Source organism: Phlebotomus papatasi, chromosome 2, assembly GCF_024763615.1.
Source record: "Phlebotomus papatasi isolate M1 chromosome 2, Ppap_2.1, whole genome shotgun sequence".
Taxonomy (NCBI): domain Eukaryota; kingdom Metazoa; phylum Arthropoda; class Insecta; order Diptera; family Psychodidae; genus Phlebotomus; species Phlebotomus papatasi.
This window is the reverse complement of record NC_077223.1, coordinates 55,264,627-55,280,734: the sequence shown is the minus strand read 5'-3', so window position 1 is coordinate 55,280,734 and position 16,108 is coordinate 55,264,627. Positions and strand designations below refer to the sequence as shown.

At 31.7% G+C, this 16,108-nt stretch overlaps 1 protein-coding gene across 2 annotated transcripts in view; it reads left to right on the top strand.

Moving 5' to 3' along the window:
* Window positions 1-6,746: 6,746 nt before the first annotated feature.
* LOC129801745 (excitatory amino acid transporter 3) overlaps window positions 6,747-16,108 on the top strand; it is a 32,399-nt gene continuing 23,037 nt past the window's right edge. The window contains exon 1 of one of the 2 annotated variants that reach the window (XM_055847047.1): window positions 6,747-7,115. The gene's annotated coding sequence lies outside the window, so the exon portion shown is untranslated. Of the gene's footprint in view, window positions 7,129-16,108 lie in introns of both variants that reach the window. The other variant, XM_055847046.1, reaches the window with a different exon arrangement.

The following is a 16,108-nucleotide window of genomic DNA, read 5'->3' as shown; positions in this document are numbered from 1 at the left end:
TATATAGTTGGGTCTATATTTACTATATTTTATAGTTCTAATAACTGCATATGAGCTTGTACGAACTAATTTTTTCTAAGAGTGAGGAGGTAGTTGCTCTTATTTTGTCGTTCAACATTTAAAGACTAAACTTTTCTGACTTTTCTCCTTTTTTATCGTATTGAAAATGAAATTGAGATTTTTGTTGTGAAATTAAAATTTGTAAAAACCTATAGATATTTCTGATAACTAATCTATGAATAGTTCTTTGACATGATATTAAAAAAGGAAATTGTAATAAGGTAAATTATATATATTTGCAATTTATATGTCACAATCAAATAATTATATATAACTTCAGTAAAGTAGAGCTTATTTGTTACTTTTTTTCCCTACTAAAAGATCATTTTTTGACAAACTCTTGATAATTATTATTACAAATCTTTCCTAGAAGAGAAAGGTATTATTTTGTCTTTATTATAAAACATTATTTATAGTAAATAATTTTAAAGTATAATTTACTTATAAATAAGCAACCTCTTATGCTTTTGGGTAACGGGCAACTGAATTCTCGCTAGAGTAAAAATCCAATCTAAAAGTCTAAATTTTATATGTCTATAATACAAGAAGATTAATTGGCATGAAAATGTGAGTGACATAGCAATTAACATCAATTAATTCTTTACACTATTATGGAATCTCATCGGAAAAACGAAATGAGTCTAAAGCAGTCTCAATAGTGTGATAAAAAGCTGCAACGGAAAATGGGTTTCTGTAGAAGAAAAAAGAGATGATCATTCTATGATTACAATGTGTTGCAAAACATGTGACCCAATTGTATCACCATTGGAACCAGCTGCAGTGGCAATTGAAATTAATATGCAGTGACCACGATTGTGCCCTTTAGAAAGAATTCACTGCACTCTCACCAACCTGATAACAGTTGGTAAGAGTGAGAGGGTGGCAAACGCATAATTACCGCCAATTGATCCGCGGTTCCTGCCTTCATGCAAAACATCTAGCTTGCATCCATATCACTATTACGAGATTGGAGAGACTTGTGTTTCCTAGAGGACATATAATGACTAACACTAACAGATTTTTTATTACTATTTAATTAAATTGTGATAGATGCTTCAATCTATCACACGTTATGAAATCAAACGTAATAAAAATGACAGAATTTTTGCAATTCTTTCTTTGTGCAAGGTGTTATTGGGTAGCATAACCTACACCCACAGGTTTTCGAATAAATTTGAACCTGAAAAATCATTAGCTAGTCAAGTACCTTCAATTCTTTCTCATAAACCCATTGTAAAATGCGTTATTTTGTGGAAAAATTGCATCTTCACCAAAAAAAAAAGAAGAAAAATCGCATCGTCATCAAAAAACTTAAGTTCTTATCTAAAACAGATTTCGAAAAATTATAAAATTGTCAGTTTATGTTGTGATTAACAATTTTATGATTTTTCGAACACAGTTTTATGTAAAAACTTAAGATTTTTACACAGTGTCCAAAAGTGTATAACGTTCATAGTGATGACTCCACCCTAGGGTGGAATCACCAGTTCTCGCCAGTGCCCCACTTCTCGCCACTTACATTGAAATCGCTATTTTTCGCAATTTATGAAATAAATGAGTCGCAATTTTTTTGTATTGTTGCTGCTTCTACGCATAGAATCGAAAAATAATTATTATTCGTTTTGGATTCACGATTTTGATCACTTTTTAGAGCAATATTTTAAGCAAGTGCATCGAATCCAACATGTCTTACCAAGTGTCGTCAAATTTTCATCAGGCCAAAAATACCTATTTGGGTAAATAATTTGTCTATTGAATATTTAATTGCACTTGTGGAATACATAAAATTTGTATTTAGTTAATTAATATTTCATTTTATATTATTTTTGTATAAAAATGAGGCATGGCGACAAGTGGTAATATTCTGGAATTGATTTTACCACCTGTCGCCATATCTTTTCAATAGGCGACGCTAACTTCACTTCGTACATTCTCAGTTGTCAAATCTGCATTGTTTACTTTCTGCAAAAGCCCCATAATTTGATTTCTCAAATAAAAGTGAAGAAAAATCATTTAAAGAGAGTAATAATAAAGTGATCACAAGGAAAGAGAAATGGTGAATGTATTCTTTTCATAGCATTGCCTAAAATAACCGAGTGTAGTTCTTTTCAAGTGGGTGGCTAGAAGTGGTTACAAATTTTACAAAACTGGCGAAAAGTGGTGAAAAGTGGCGACGAAATGGTTATTTTTGCATTATTAATAAAAATCAGTTTTTTAAGTAGTCCAGCGTTATGTTCTAGGATTATTGTTTTCACGTATCTAGAGCCAATACATCTAAGTAACTTTGTGTCAAATTTGACTTATCTTGTAACAAGGATTCAAAAGTTATGATTAAATGAATTTAATTTTTTCCTAAACATGGCGATAGCCGGTTATTCCACCCTACATAGGGGAAAGTACTCTCCCTTCGAACGTTCATGCCTTCGAATAATGTGAATTTTCTTTTAATTTTCCTAAGAGACTTACACATTTCTATTTAATATTAGTTGTCTTATCATCAATTGTTGATAATTCCGTGATAATTTAGTGTAAATGTTTTACGAAAAACAAAAGAAATTCACATTATTCGAAGGCATGGACGTTCGAAGGGAAAGCACTTTTCCCTACCTATTTTGTTCAAAATGGGATGGCAAAGCAGCCCAGGCTTTGAGAAGTGCTTGAACTCATGACTTAGCTGGTATTCCTTAAAGGTACTATCACATCATTTACCGTTCACTGGTTCTCAACTGATTTTAATCGATATCTAAGTCACTCGAAAGATCCCACAAAATAATTTGAAGAGTAATAAAATTGATTTTTGGGCAAAAAATTACTTATCGGTTCATAACCGGTTCACAACCTATTTGAGCGGATTTAAAATCACTGAAAACATTGCCCGAATTAACTTAGGACTAATATAATTGAATTTGGAATAAAAATTAGTTATCTGTTATGACCGATTCCATACCGATTGGAACCGATTTAATTTTGTCGCAAATTCCAAGACCTTTCCATCGAGTCCAAATATGACCCGATATGACCACATTCGCCTGATAAATGCGGTCTTTAGAGCCTTTTTTTTTTAATCTTTGCCCTTGAAGAACCGTTATTAGGTACAATTCTACGGACACGCGGTCAATCTCTAAAACATCTAAAACGTCTGTGTAATCTCTAAAACATATCCGCAAATGAAAAAAATCGCTGGTCTCTTGAGCTGCTGACAGTCGGACGGACAGATGGACAAACAGCGTGACAGAGGGATTATATACAGTGGCTGCCAATAAAATAGAATCACTCCTTAAAACTTGTGTTTTTTTTTTTTAAATTTTGATAACTTTTTTCTAGTATGTTTAAAAAATTTTAATTTAGAAATGTTAAAGTAATTGCCTTACGTTGAAAAAGCACAATACTGGCCGCAAAAGATCTGTATTTTTACTCAGAATGCGTGAAAAGTGATGCCCTGCTGGGACAACAAAATAGGACCACTTTTATTTATTGTAATAAACTCAAATTTATTTCAAGTATTTAAAAAAAAAACAAAATTTTAGTGTAATATCAGGATTTATTTAGTGTTTTTATAGGGGACAAGCAATATCTATTCTTAAATCTATGATACTTAGGAGGTGATCTGCTTATGCAATCGACTGGTGTGGGCTCCAGACTGTTGCGAGTTCTCCGTACTATGTCCTATCACTTGTACGACTCAAGACGAACTAACGTCCGTATTCACTCAGATCATGATCGACTAAACTATTATAGTCGTCTCTACCATCTCCAGAGACTCTGACCTAGAAAGGAGACATTGCGTCTCGAACATATAGGGTTGCCTTAGCAGAACATTTTGACAATTTCTCATTTCATTTTTTCTTTATTTTTCATTTTCTATTGCGGCCTATAATAAATATTTAGTAAATAGTAAATAGTTTGCTGACTAATTACTATTTACTGCATTTTTGAATATGTTTTGCAAGTAGATTAGGCAGAAATTGAGTCCGTAGACACCTATTACTAAAAAAGAATTGAGTTATGCTATGTTCAAAGTTAATTACTCTAGAAAGCTCAAATTTAAAGGAAATTGCTTAAATCTGGATTTTTCTGATTTCTTGTATATGACATAAAGACTATTCAACGCTCTAACAGTTACAACGTGTCACGGCATGCATCGAACACACACTTTTATAGAATTAAAATTTACATTTACTGCCTTTATTTACATTTTGCTTTCAGGAGAAATGTCAGTAAGATTATAACTAAATGGACAAAAGTAATTTTATAACTTGTAATCGAAGTAAATGTGATCTTTGTGATGACCGTCTTGAGACGGTCTTACCTGATAAAGGTTTAACTCTTTCGCGTCTTTAGGGTCATATTTTACCCGGGGAAAAAAGTTTCTTTTTGGCTATTTACATTAATTGAAATCTAACTGGAGTCTTGAGAAAATGAGCCAAGAATCTTACATCCTTCTATTATGATGTCGTGCACGAACAGATAGATTTCAATTAATGTAAATACCCAAAAAAAAACTTTTTTCCCCGAGTCATGACATTACCCTAAAGACGCGAAAGAGTTAAAGGAGAAAATTTCTTTTATAGAAGCTTATGGCTTCAAACAAATTATTTGTATTGTCTATTTCAATATTCTTTAAAATTATCCAGCATTAGTAGGAATTAAACTTGTATGAAAAGGTTAAAATGTGCGAAAAAGGATATTTCTTAATCAACTTTAAATTTCGGAATGGAGTTGCGATAATGCATGAATTAAACAATCACTGTGAATATATCTAAAAGCTACGCGAAAGAATAATTCAAGTAAAGCTCTTTAATTTATACATAAACACGTCTAATGATCAATTTTTCAGTTAAATAAGAGCTTTTAGATTAAGAATCGGAGAAATATTTTTTGTCATATATTGAGTACTATAGAAAATTAATATGAAACCAGCTAACCAGCTCGAATGGTAAGGACGCATTATAACAGACGAATATCCGATCGAACATTTTAATTAAATTCTCAGTGAAGTACAGAGGCACGAATTTGCAAGGAATCTTCCACCCCTAATTTTCATGCTTTACCAAACCAACACCACCATGCAGTATCTTCCATAAATGATGAAAATTTGAGAATAGGGGGTAGCTACTCTTTGCGAACGACTAAGTTGTTATATCCTAAAAGTACTTTCAAATCATTTATCGCTTTCAACTGATTAATTAAATAAAAATAAGAAATATACTTATAGAATATAAAAAGTTACTTATTGGTTCATAAACGATTAAAACCGGTGCAGACTTCTAAAATGCGATGTAAGGGATTCTGAGTCCCCAACAGATTGTTGTCAAACAACTCGAAACTTTATTTTTCAAAAATTTGATGGATTTGTATGTGAAGTTCTGAATGAAAGATGAAAATACGCAATGAGCTTCACGTATATACTTCACTTTCTCTGTGATGTTCGAGCAGTAAGAGAACTAAACTATTATGAGTGGACTTGTGATAATATAGAAATGCAGTATTGGAGCAATAATATGTATGAATTTCGAGTCTATTTGTAAGATTAATTGCTCATTAAAGTTTGTAGTTTGAACTGTAAAAGGAGTGTAATTTTTCACCCCACAATCATTTTCTGCAAATTATTGCCGCGGGAAGTCGCTATTCAATCAGAGGATTTTATTGCGATGTTGAAGGATAATTTTTTTTTCTCTCACGAATATTCTTATTTTTGCCATCTTTTCATTTAAACATAACCTCCACAATTTAATTATGTAAATGTGATTTATTCTTCTATCGCACAGTTTTTTGCCCATTTCAATAATCTCTCTTCTAACTCAATGTTTTTACACGCATTAGAAGTATTTTGCAATTGTGATATTGTATTAAAGCTCTTTTATATTATGCTCTCTGTATCTATTGATATACAGAGTCACAGTATCGTGAGGAACACACTCACACACTTTTACCAATTTCCCGCCACATTTTCTCTCTTTTCACTCCCGATTTCTCACACACTCCAACCAGAGATGTGAGATGTTCTACTTTATTTAGGCTGATTTAAAACAGGACATTTTCGACATTCAGAAATTTTTACATAAGAGTCTTTCCATTTTTCAAGAGTCGTACTCATATTATGTATATGTATATTATGTATTATATACATATTATGTACTCACGTTATATATATATATATATATATATATATATAACGTGCATGTGTGTGTATTTTTTTCTCTTTGATTTTGGGCAGTAAAATCTGGTATTTTATTAAGATCAAGCTGAGATTATTAGATTTATATGATCTAAAACTGACCTTTTACGGATGCTGAAACGTTTTACATACATCATTATACTTTAGCAAAACTGTCATGGGAGAATTTATGAGATTTATATTGATATGAATATGGTAACCTTCATATATGTTCTTGAAAAACTGGATGAATTTCATTTTAATAGTAAGGCGGAATATAATTAAAGAATTTTATATTAGAATAAAATGATATACAAATCATTGTTCTTCTTTTTAAAAATTGCTTTGAGTTCTCACCGTTCTGACATTAAACTGAAAGTCTTTTATAATATGTCATTGGTGTATGATAAAAGTAGCCTTATGGGATGACACCTCTAGCTTATGAGCGGAATGGTTTCTCTTCCCTGAACCCATGTAATAATTCCCGGAGTGGAGAGCGCATAGCCGAGTCAGTTAACTACTTCACACAACTACACGGATCCAGAGAGTGAGCCTCAAATTGTTGCCATCGTGCTGTGAGTCTCGAGATGTGAGTGCGGAATTAGTAGAGAGTCATCCGTGATCGCGTGAGGAGGAAGAGTAAAGTTGGACCACTTTAAAATTTTGTCTTTTCTGTATCTTCAAATAGTTTTCCCTGGTGTATTTTACGGATAATTAACTAGTGTGTGAAAAAAAAAGATCTTACAGTGGAGTTTAATAAATGAAAATTCAGAAAAGGAGAAAAAGAACCAAATAACACAAATATTGGATTGAAAAAGTGATCAAAGGATTAAAATACTAAGGGTTTAATAATTGGGGTCAAAATTTGAAATCTTAAAAAAAGTTACATCTTCTTAGTGTAAGTTAAATAGGTATAATTTTCACCTGTTTAAATTAGAATTTGTGTCATTTTTTCGTACATCATTTCGATTTACAAAAAAAAAAAAAAAAAAACGTGGCAGTAGGGGGAGGCTTTGATCGTTCGCACATACGCTACCTTCAGACACTTCATATTTCTCCCATATTCCTTTATGAATCTCACATATGGCTATATATTGTAATAGCTAACCTTAAATCCTATCTTTCCTGAAAAAATTGAGAGTCTAATCCTTTTTTCCTAGTTTCAGGAAGCAAAAAATAAAAACAGGTCCAAAACTGTAATTTTGCTGTGCAATATTTCATACGATTGTGCAGAATTAATATCACTTTTCTGAAAAACTACTATCACAGAGGGTAGAAGGGTTATTAGGAATCAGATTTATGTAAAAATCTTTTAGGCTGAACAGGCACTTTTTGTGGGTGGAACAAAATTCACAAACTTGACTCAGATTCATCGATCGCACATAGAAGACATGGCTTCTCTCACATTTTCCAAGAAACTTAATTTTAGATGCGATCCCTCATATTCATATCTATTGTAATCTACCGATTTGATCCACCACTAAAAAGGAAAACTTAAAAATCGTAAAGTTGATAAACAAGAAGTAATTTGACTCAAATAGGCTGCAGTTGAGTAATTATTAAACAATTTTGCATTTCTTTGATAAAAAAATATTTTTCAAGCTTGCACAAACTGAATGTGCAATGAAAGAATCACATCTGCAATAAGCTCATACAGTTTACAACTGGTTTTTAACAATCTTTGACATAACCTCACTATTGTGTTGTTTTGCATGACAAAGAAAAGAAATTGTCCGTAAGAAGATGTTTTGTGAAAATTTTAGCTTGTTCACCTGCTGAAGCTCAATATCTGTGCTAAATCCCGATTCCTGCAGCTGCAGGAACAGAGAAATCTTCAATGCGATGCGCATTCAAACGTTTTTGTGCATATCCGGCTCCGTGGAGGAATGGTGGAATCTTGTGTGGTCTTCTCGCTTGCAGAGTTTTAGTCAATTTTTAGCTTTAACTTATTGATTCGTGTAAATTTGGTGATATTTGGACTTTTCAAGAAAGTATTCATCAAATTTAACCGTTTCCGGAGTGAAATTCTCGTAGAATCAAGCAAAAAAATGGTTTTTAATGTCAATAAAACATCTCTCAGAAAAGTTCCAAAAAAGTGATATTAAAATGTTTTATTCCTTATAAAAATGGTTTAATCAAGTAGATTAGAGTTCCCTTTAAACAATGATGTGCAACTTTTAGTGTCCGGTGCAAAATTTACGGTGAAAATGGGGTGTTCAATGATGGCGTGAATCGTGTGCGATAATAGAAACTTGATTCATCTATCGGACAAATCGCCATTAAATTTTCATTTTCCTCTGGAGGAAAATCTAAGGATTTCCTGGGATTTTGTTTGGTGGGATTATGAACCTTATAAGTAAGACATTTTTTTGGCATAGTTGGAGAATCCATACGGTTTGCATGGTAGTCAGAAAAAATCACTGAACTTGAACATCATTTTTGTGTGCGAAAGTTCAAAGCCTCCCCCTATATTGCTTCAAGTAAATACATTGAAAAACTTAAAATTAGCGTCTCCTCACTTTAATTTCCTAGTTAGTTTTAGTGCGTGGTGAAATAATAATCCCAAAAGCCGGTGTCTATAAATATATCAACCAACTTTGTGTCATCTTCAGAAACTTTAATGCTATTCACATTTTCTTTTTTTTTTATTATTCTTTAACTGAAATCATTCTTTTATATTTTACTCTATTTCTATTAACTTTTCTTTAGTATTACTGTCTGCAATACAATATCGTTCCTTTCACACTATCCTTTTTAGTACGCGGGAAGTGGCAAAGAGTGGAGGAAAATCCTGTACAATACCGAGGAAAAATATCTAGGAATAACAATAAAAGAACAAGTATCTAAATTTATTTCTTTGTGTTGATACATTCACTGTTGTAGATGACGTGATTGTGTGCAGAGATGGAGAGACTATTCAATAAAATTTCCATCTCCAAGCAATTTCAGTAGCAACAAGTAAAGTATCAGCACAACACACTGAAAAATTTTACATTAAATCAGCACTAGGGAGAAGTGACAAATCGCGAATGTTCACTCGTGTGATATGGCAAAAAAATACGAGGGAAAAGTCGGAAGCAAGAGGGCTGAATTGGGGGTGAACTGCTGTCATAGATAAAATTAATCAAATTCTTTAAATTTCTTCATCCAAATATAAAGAATTTATTAGGACATTAAATAATTAATTGCTATTTTTAACATTTATTGAGTAAATTTTAGAATTCCTCCATTTTTAAATTAATTCTCAAAAATGTTGTTTGTTTGGAAGATTTTATTAAAAATAAATTTAAAATTTTTCATTGTTAATATAACGATAAATACTAGTATAACAATAAAATATACGTTATTTTATAACAGTGGTGGAGTAAAATAGAAGCATAATCTGGAGAGTGGATAAAGCGATAGGATTTTTTGTTATATTTTCGATATTATTAAATATAGGGTAGAGTCAGCCCTTTTGGCCATGTAAGCACTTTTGGCCACCTAAAGTAAAATCACATTGTAAGGCAATTATGAGTTTATTTAGAACAGGAAAATGGGTCTTATTTCGTGACCTCTAATCTAACGAATCAGAAAACCAGATTTGATTTTGTATCGACTTGATTAATTCTAAATTATTGAAAGAAATTCTCGACAAGGTAAACGATCACTAAAAAAATCATGGGATTCTTAAGAAACTTATTAATGTTAAGTGAAATTGTTTTGCATTATTTCATATTTTTGATGAAAATATTTGATGTCATTCAATGAAAGTCCATTTCTTAATTAACTAAATTTTATTGTGATATCATCCTTAATAAGATTTTCTAACAAATTAAATGAAAATCGGATGTGGCTAAAAGAGCTTACTTTTTTCGGCTGTGTAATTACTTTTGGCCATTCATTTTCCCATACATTTTACACGTAGCGCACCTCAAGGATTTCAGTAAAAACAATCGTGACTTTTCACTGATTTTTACATCAAATAGAAAATGTGCAAAAAGTCGTTTAAACTACTCTAATAATCACATAAAATTGGTGTTAAATAAGAATAGGACTTGTGCTGTGTATTTGTGAAAGTTTTCGAAAGCTATTTCTTCTCTTATTTTAATAAAATTCTATTGGAAACAAGTGGCCAAAAGTGCTTACACACAATGGCCAAAAGTGCTTACAAAGTGGCCAAAAGTACTGAAACATGCATAGTTGCATAAAATGAATTTTTCCTAAAAATTTTAGGAATTCTGTTGGATTATAAAACGGCTTTAAGTTATCTTTATACAAAATTTCATTTTATTTAAATAAAGATTATAAAAATTACAAACACATGAAACTTTAAAGTGGCCAAAAGTACTTACTCCACCCTAATATTGAAATATACTTCAATATATCCTATACAACTTACTTATGCTTTTTATTTTATATACACCATATGCACTATCTATTGCATTATTGTACTACCACTTGTTTTGATTGTTTTGCCTAATACGTATAATTATACGTATTTTTTTCTTTTGATTGCATAAATTGACTAGTATTAAATAGTATATTTTCTTTGATCCCCGTTGATATAGTTGTCAGATTGCTACAACCATGACCCTATAAACAAAAATATGTGTTATGTTTTCATATTTATTCGAGTATTAAAAAATAATGACAATTTCATTCATGCTATAAGTAAATTTAACCCACTTTTCGCGGGACCTTTTATTAATAAATACATCAAATTATAAATATTAAGCGATTCAAAGATAAATTACAGTTTTAAAGTCTCATTAGTGAAAATTAATGTGAATTTTATCAAGACTTATTTTTTTTATGAAAAGCAAGCATGTGATAACTCAGTAGAGGAATAATTCTCTGTAATGCTATTATATACTTGCACAAAGTGTAATACATTATGATGATATTAATAGGTTTCTGAAAAGATAATAGAGTAATTGTTGATTTTCAGACTCTGAACAGCATACAAAATTAACGATTTCCACAAGAAACGCGACATTGAAAAAAATGTGAAATCAAAAGCAATGGAAGCCTCCAATTTCACAATTCCGCCCGAGTTGATAAGAGAGCCAACTTTTATCGTCATACTTAAATCTTCGCCATTTATCGCCTGTCAGTCAGAAAGAACTTCTACTGGCTTTTTGATTAATAGTTACCGCAGTAAAATCGTCTCCCAGGATTGTCTAATACACGTGAAAGAATTCTCATACAAAAATTACCACCCACCCAAAGAAGAGATCTGCGAAAAATAATGTTAAAACATTTGATGCCATTTCATCAATTTTTTTTCATGAGAAGTTTTAAGAGGAATGTGAAAAAATAAGACAGCTCGTAAGTTTTCTTTTTTCCATTTAATTTCGGCTAACATAATGACGAAAATAGGAAAAAGAATTAAAATTCACTTTTAAATACCAATGTGCTGCAAAAGTTTCATTGTCAGACATTTTTCAGATTTATAGAAATTTAATGATCTTCAAAAAAAATCTAAGACTTTTAAAATAGTGGAATAATATCAACGACATTATTAAATTGACTGAAATTACAAAAACTTACTTAATCCTTTAAGGACGAGATACTTTTCACTGACCGATAATCAATATTTATTAATCGTACATATATTGGAATACTTGTTACAATGTAATCATGTTATATTACTGTTGATTCTGTAGTGGAAGAATCCGCTAAGTGCGTGTGTAGCGGAGGCCGCCCAGGAGCGCTTTCCCCGAATGACGTTTCCAAAATGGGGCGTAAGTGCGCTGTGATTATAATAGAACCGGAGTTATGAGGGGTCAGAGTTCACGAAATTCAAAAAATCATATCTCCAGTTCTATGTGACCGATTTTGATGAGTGAGGGCTTAAACGAAAGATCTAACCAAATGCTACAACTTTCTAGAACATTTGAACTTCGTGGGACTAACACCAGGGGCGCCACAGTCGAAAAACCAATTTCAATATCACATAACCTCAATTGTCTCGACACGTGCTTAACCGATTTTGATGATTACTTCGACTTAAGTGTAGAGGACATTTGTCTCTACATTTCGTCCATACATAATTTTTCCATCAGATAATGGTATCTGTCCAATTTTGTCGTTTAAGTGTGAAAAAATTGATTTTTCCCATAAAAATACTTTGAAACCACTCAGATACCAATTTGACTGCTTCTACTCAATCAATAACTTAAAATAGGGTTTTAAATTGAAAGTCTCACAAAATACAACAATTCTTTGATATAGTTGAAGTTCGTTAAATGAACACTTGGGGCGTTCTGGTCGAAGAAACGAGTTCAGAAACAAATAACCTCGAATATCTCGTTTTCTGAGTAATCAATGAGATCTATTTTATGGAAAAATTATAGATAACATTCTGGTCTACATTTCACCCATATATCACTTTTCTGTCAGTTCATCTAAATCCTTGATATTTTAGTTTAAACAAAATTTGTAAAATTTCACGAATTTGATTCAAGATAACCGAATGGCGTCCCCTAACTTCAGCTCTAAATCGAATTTGCATGCATTCCGAGTTAGTTCACGTTAAAAATCTCACCCACATAAGCCGGTTAGGATTATCTGTCCCTTTACACTGCAATGCAAATAACTGGAGACTTGTAAAAAATATTCTAGTTTTCTACAACCTTTTACTTTATGATTACGTAGGTACAAACATTAGAAAGAAATAACTTTTAGATATTCAGGAAAAATTATTTTCTCTATGGGTCACGGGTGACCCAATCGTTCTTAAAGAGTTAAGGCCTAACATACAAAAAATGATCTTTTCAGTGTGTTTCAATCAAATTAGTGAAAGTCTTACATGTAACCCCTGTAACACTCTAAATATTATTGCCTTCTAACTATTTTAGTTAAAGGATGAAACTTTTTTATGTATCGATTATCAATATAAAAATAATTAACTTACTTAATCAATTTTAATGAAAAATTAATGAGTTTGAATGAGAAAAATCTCCGATAAAAATTCTTATATCATTTCAAGTGCGCCTAACCTACTATCTTTACCGGGTGACGTGACCACTTAAAAGGTTCAACTTCAACGTGTTTATTTATACCACGTTTATTTATTTATTAAACAAGTAAATACTATAAGTGATATTCTTAATAATTGCACATACTATGTGTATATAATCCTAACAAAATCTCACGATTATGTCCATCATCCGGGCCCCTTTTGAAGTTTAATAACTCCCAAACTAGACTTGAGCTTTTTGGAAAAAGTTTTATATTGGGTGAAAATTGTAACTTGATGAATTAATCCTCCATCCCCTCCTTTCTTTCCATTGCTTTGAAAACCTACCTTTTTCTGTTCTCTCAATTTTTCGATTGCTATGGCATTGATTGGGTTCAAATTTTATTATGTTATTAACCTTGTATGACTTAAAACTTAAAAAAGGTTTTGTGACCTTAAATGCGATTTTGTATTTGGTTTTGGATAGTTGTTTTTTTAATTGACTAATTATGCAAGTAATAAACTCTTGAAGTTCAATATTTCACGTGGGTCTCTTTTCCTAGGTTTTTCATTGATACGTATTAAGAAGTATCATCCTTATATATGTGTGTCTGTTATAGAAAAAGCTTATATGATTGAATGAAATATAAATATGAACAGGCTGGTGATTTGATTAACTAGAATCGATAAAAATCATTCAAGTTGAAATATTGCTTACGAAAATACCAAATACCAGGAAAGAAGCATTAATAAAAAGTCATGTTTAAAATGCTTTCAATATTATGATATTATAAAATGAAGAGTATACTTTCTTTTAAGTACAACTATAAATAAAAGTGTTAAATGACATTGAATATAAGATATACATATTTAAGGAAGACTATAGGTTTAATTTTGATTCAAAAATAGAGTTTTATTCTTAAACAAAATATTCAAAAGAGATGGCTGTGATGCTGAATGCTCGAGGTTACGAGATAGAGCTCACCGTGAATTAGATTTTCGCATAATCTTTTGGTGCTTACTGACATACTAGAGATCAATTTGAATCATAAACTACAAAAGCATTTGAAAATAAAAAAAATCGGTACTTTACCGATGAATACCGATGCAGCCGGGTTCGAAATTATAATACACTTCTCCAAAAAATTCAAATTTAACCAAATCGGTTGAGTTGAAAAATGAGCCGTCCATAGTGGTTGACATTTGACCTTCAATAATTCAAAATGGCGAATTTTCCGGTCATAGGTATGTTTGGGCGAAATGTTCGCCTGGACTACCTCTAAAACACATCCAAAAATCATTGCAAAGGCTTGGAACGATTTTGAGAAAAACCGAAAAAACATGGTTTTTTAGGGGATAGGGGACAAACGCCTAGAGATAGTTTTTTTTAAATGGGGGTCATCGAAGACCGGAAGTCGATATCTCTTACTGTTTGATTTCTATATCGGTAGCAGACTTAAGGTCAAGTAAAAAAATTTTCCGAAAAAAATTATTCAGAATCGGTATGGGGGTCATCGAAGACTGGCAGTCGATATCTCTTACCGTTTAAGCTCCAGAACAGTGACAAGTTGAAAAAAAGACGATTATATAACTGCTCTCTCTTTATAGTTCGAGCAGTAAAAATTATTTATAGAATAAGTTAGTTTCGAAAAGGTTTACATAACATCTTTCTTTAAGCAGTAAGAGAGTGATTTTAATTGAAATCATTCTCATTGCTTAAAGTACACAGTGCAGTGGGCACTAAAATATATTTTTATTTAAAAATATTCCATTTAATTTGACAATTACACCAATTATCTTTGACTCTTATTTTTGCTGCGTTAAAACCACTTCCTGATCACGAATTTATGGATGGCCAAAAAACTTTAATAAAAAATTATTGAGTTTGAGTGTGAAAAATCTCCGACAAAAATTCTTATATCATTTCAAGTGCATCTATTATCTTTTTCGGATGACGTGACCATTTAAAATGTTCAACTTCCACAGGTCAATATTCCACAGGCGATGGGTAAACCTGGAGAAGCAATTATTACAAATAGAGTAATTTTTATAAAAACAACCAACAATTGTTCTTCCAAAATTTTGATGCCATGAAGAAGTTGCTAACCATACGACCGTAATACGGGCTTCAGACCTAAGGCTTAGCTATCTGGCATCTGGCTTAACTCCTCAAATTCCTTATCAGGCACGATTTTTAGGAAATTGTTCTTTAGAATAGGATATTAAGAGCAAAACATCCATTAGATTTTGAAAAATCAATAAAATTGCTTGTTATTTAGATTTTTGAGACCTTCGGGAACTTTGCTAAACCTCCAGTCTGAAGCCGGCATAACGTTGACTAAAAAAATAAAAGAGAGGAGCAAGGTAAGAAAACCGAAATTCCACTTACTGACTACATCTACATCCACAATACGGTCGAAACAAATTATCGTAGGGGAGACCGGGACAAATTAGCCACCAAATGAAATTTTTCATTGCTTATAATTTGTACAAAATTTTTTGTATGAGGCTGATAAATATTTCAATGAATTAGGAAGGGAAGTATAAGAATGGTTTCCTCAATATTTCTTCGCAGGCAAACTATAAGATACCACTAACTATATAATACTATACATACGTGGCTAATTCTGTCCCGGCTGAAAAAAATTTTCCGTCTGTTCATCTGAACACTTTTTCAAGATTTATAACTCCCAAACTAAGACAGACATCGACTTGCGGTTTTTGGCAAAGGTTATATATCGGGTGAAATTTGTAACTTGGGGCATTAACCCTTGTTTTATTTTCTAAATTACTCGTACCCTATGGCATCAATTGGATTCACCTTTTAATATGTTATAGCTATGCCTTAGAGCTTTCGATAAAAAAAAGATTAAAGCCTTGACCTTAAAAGATTGACCTCAGCTAGAAGGGGTCAAAATTTCTTTCATAAAATGGCTCTATAGTACCAG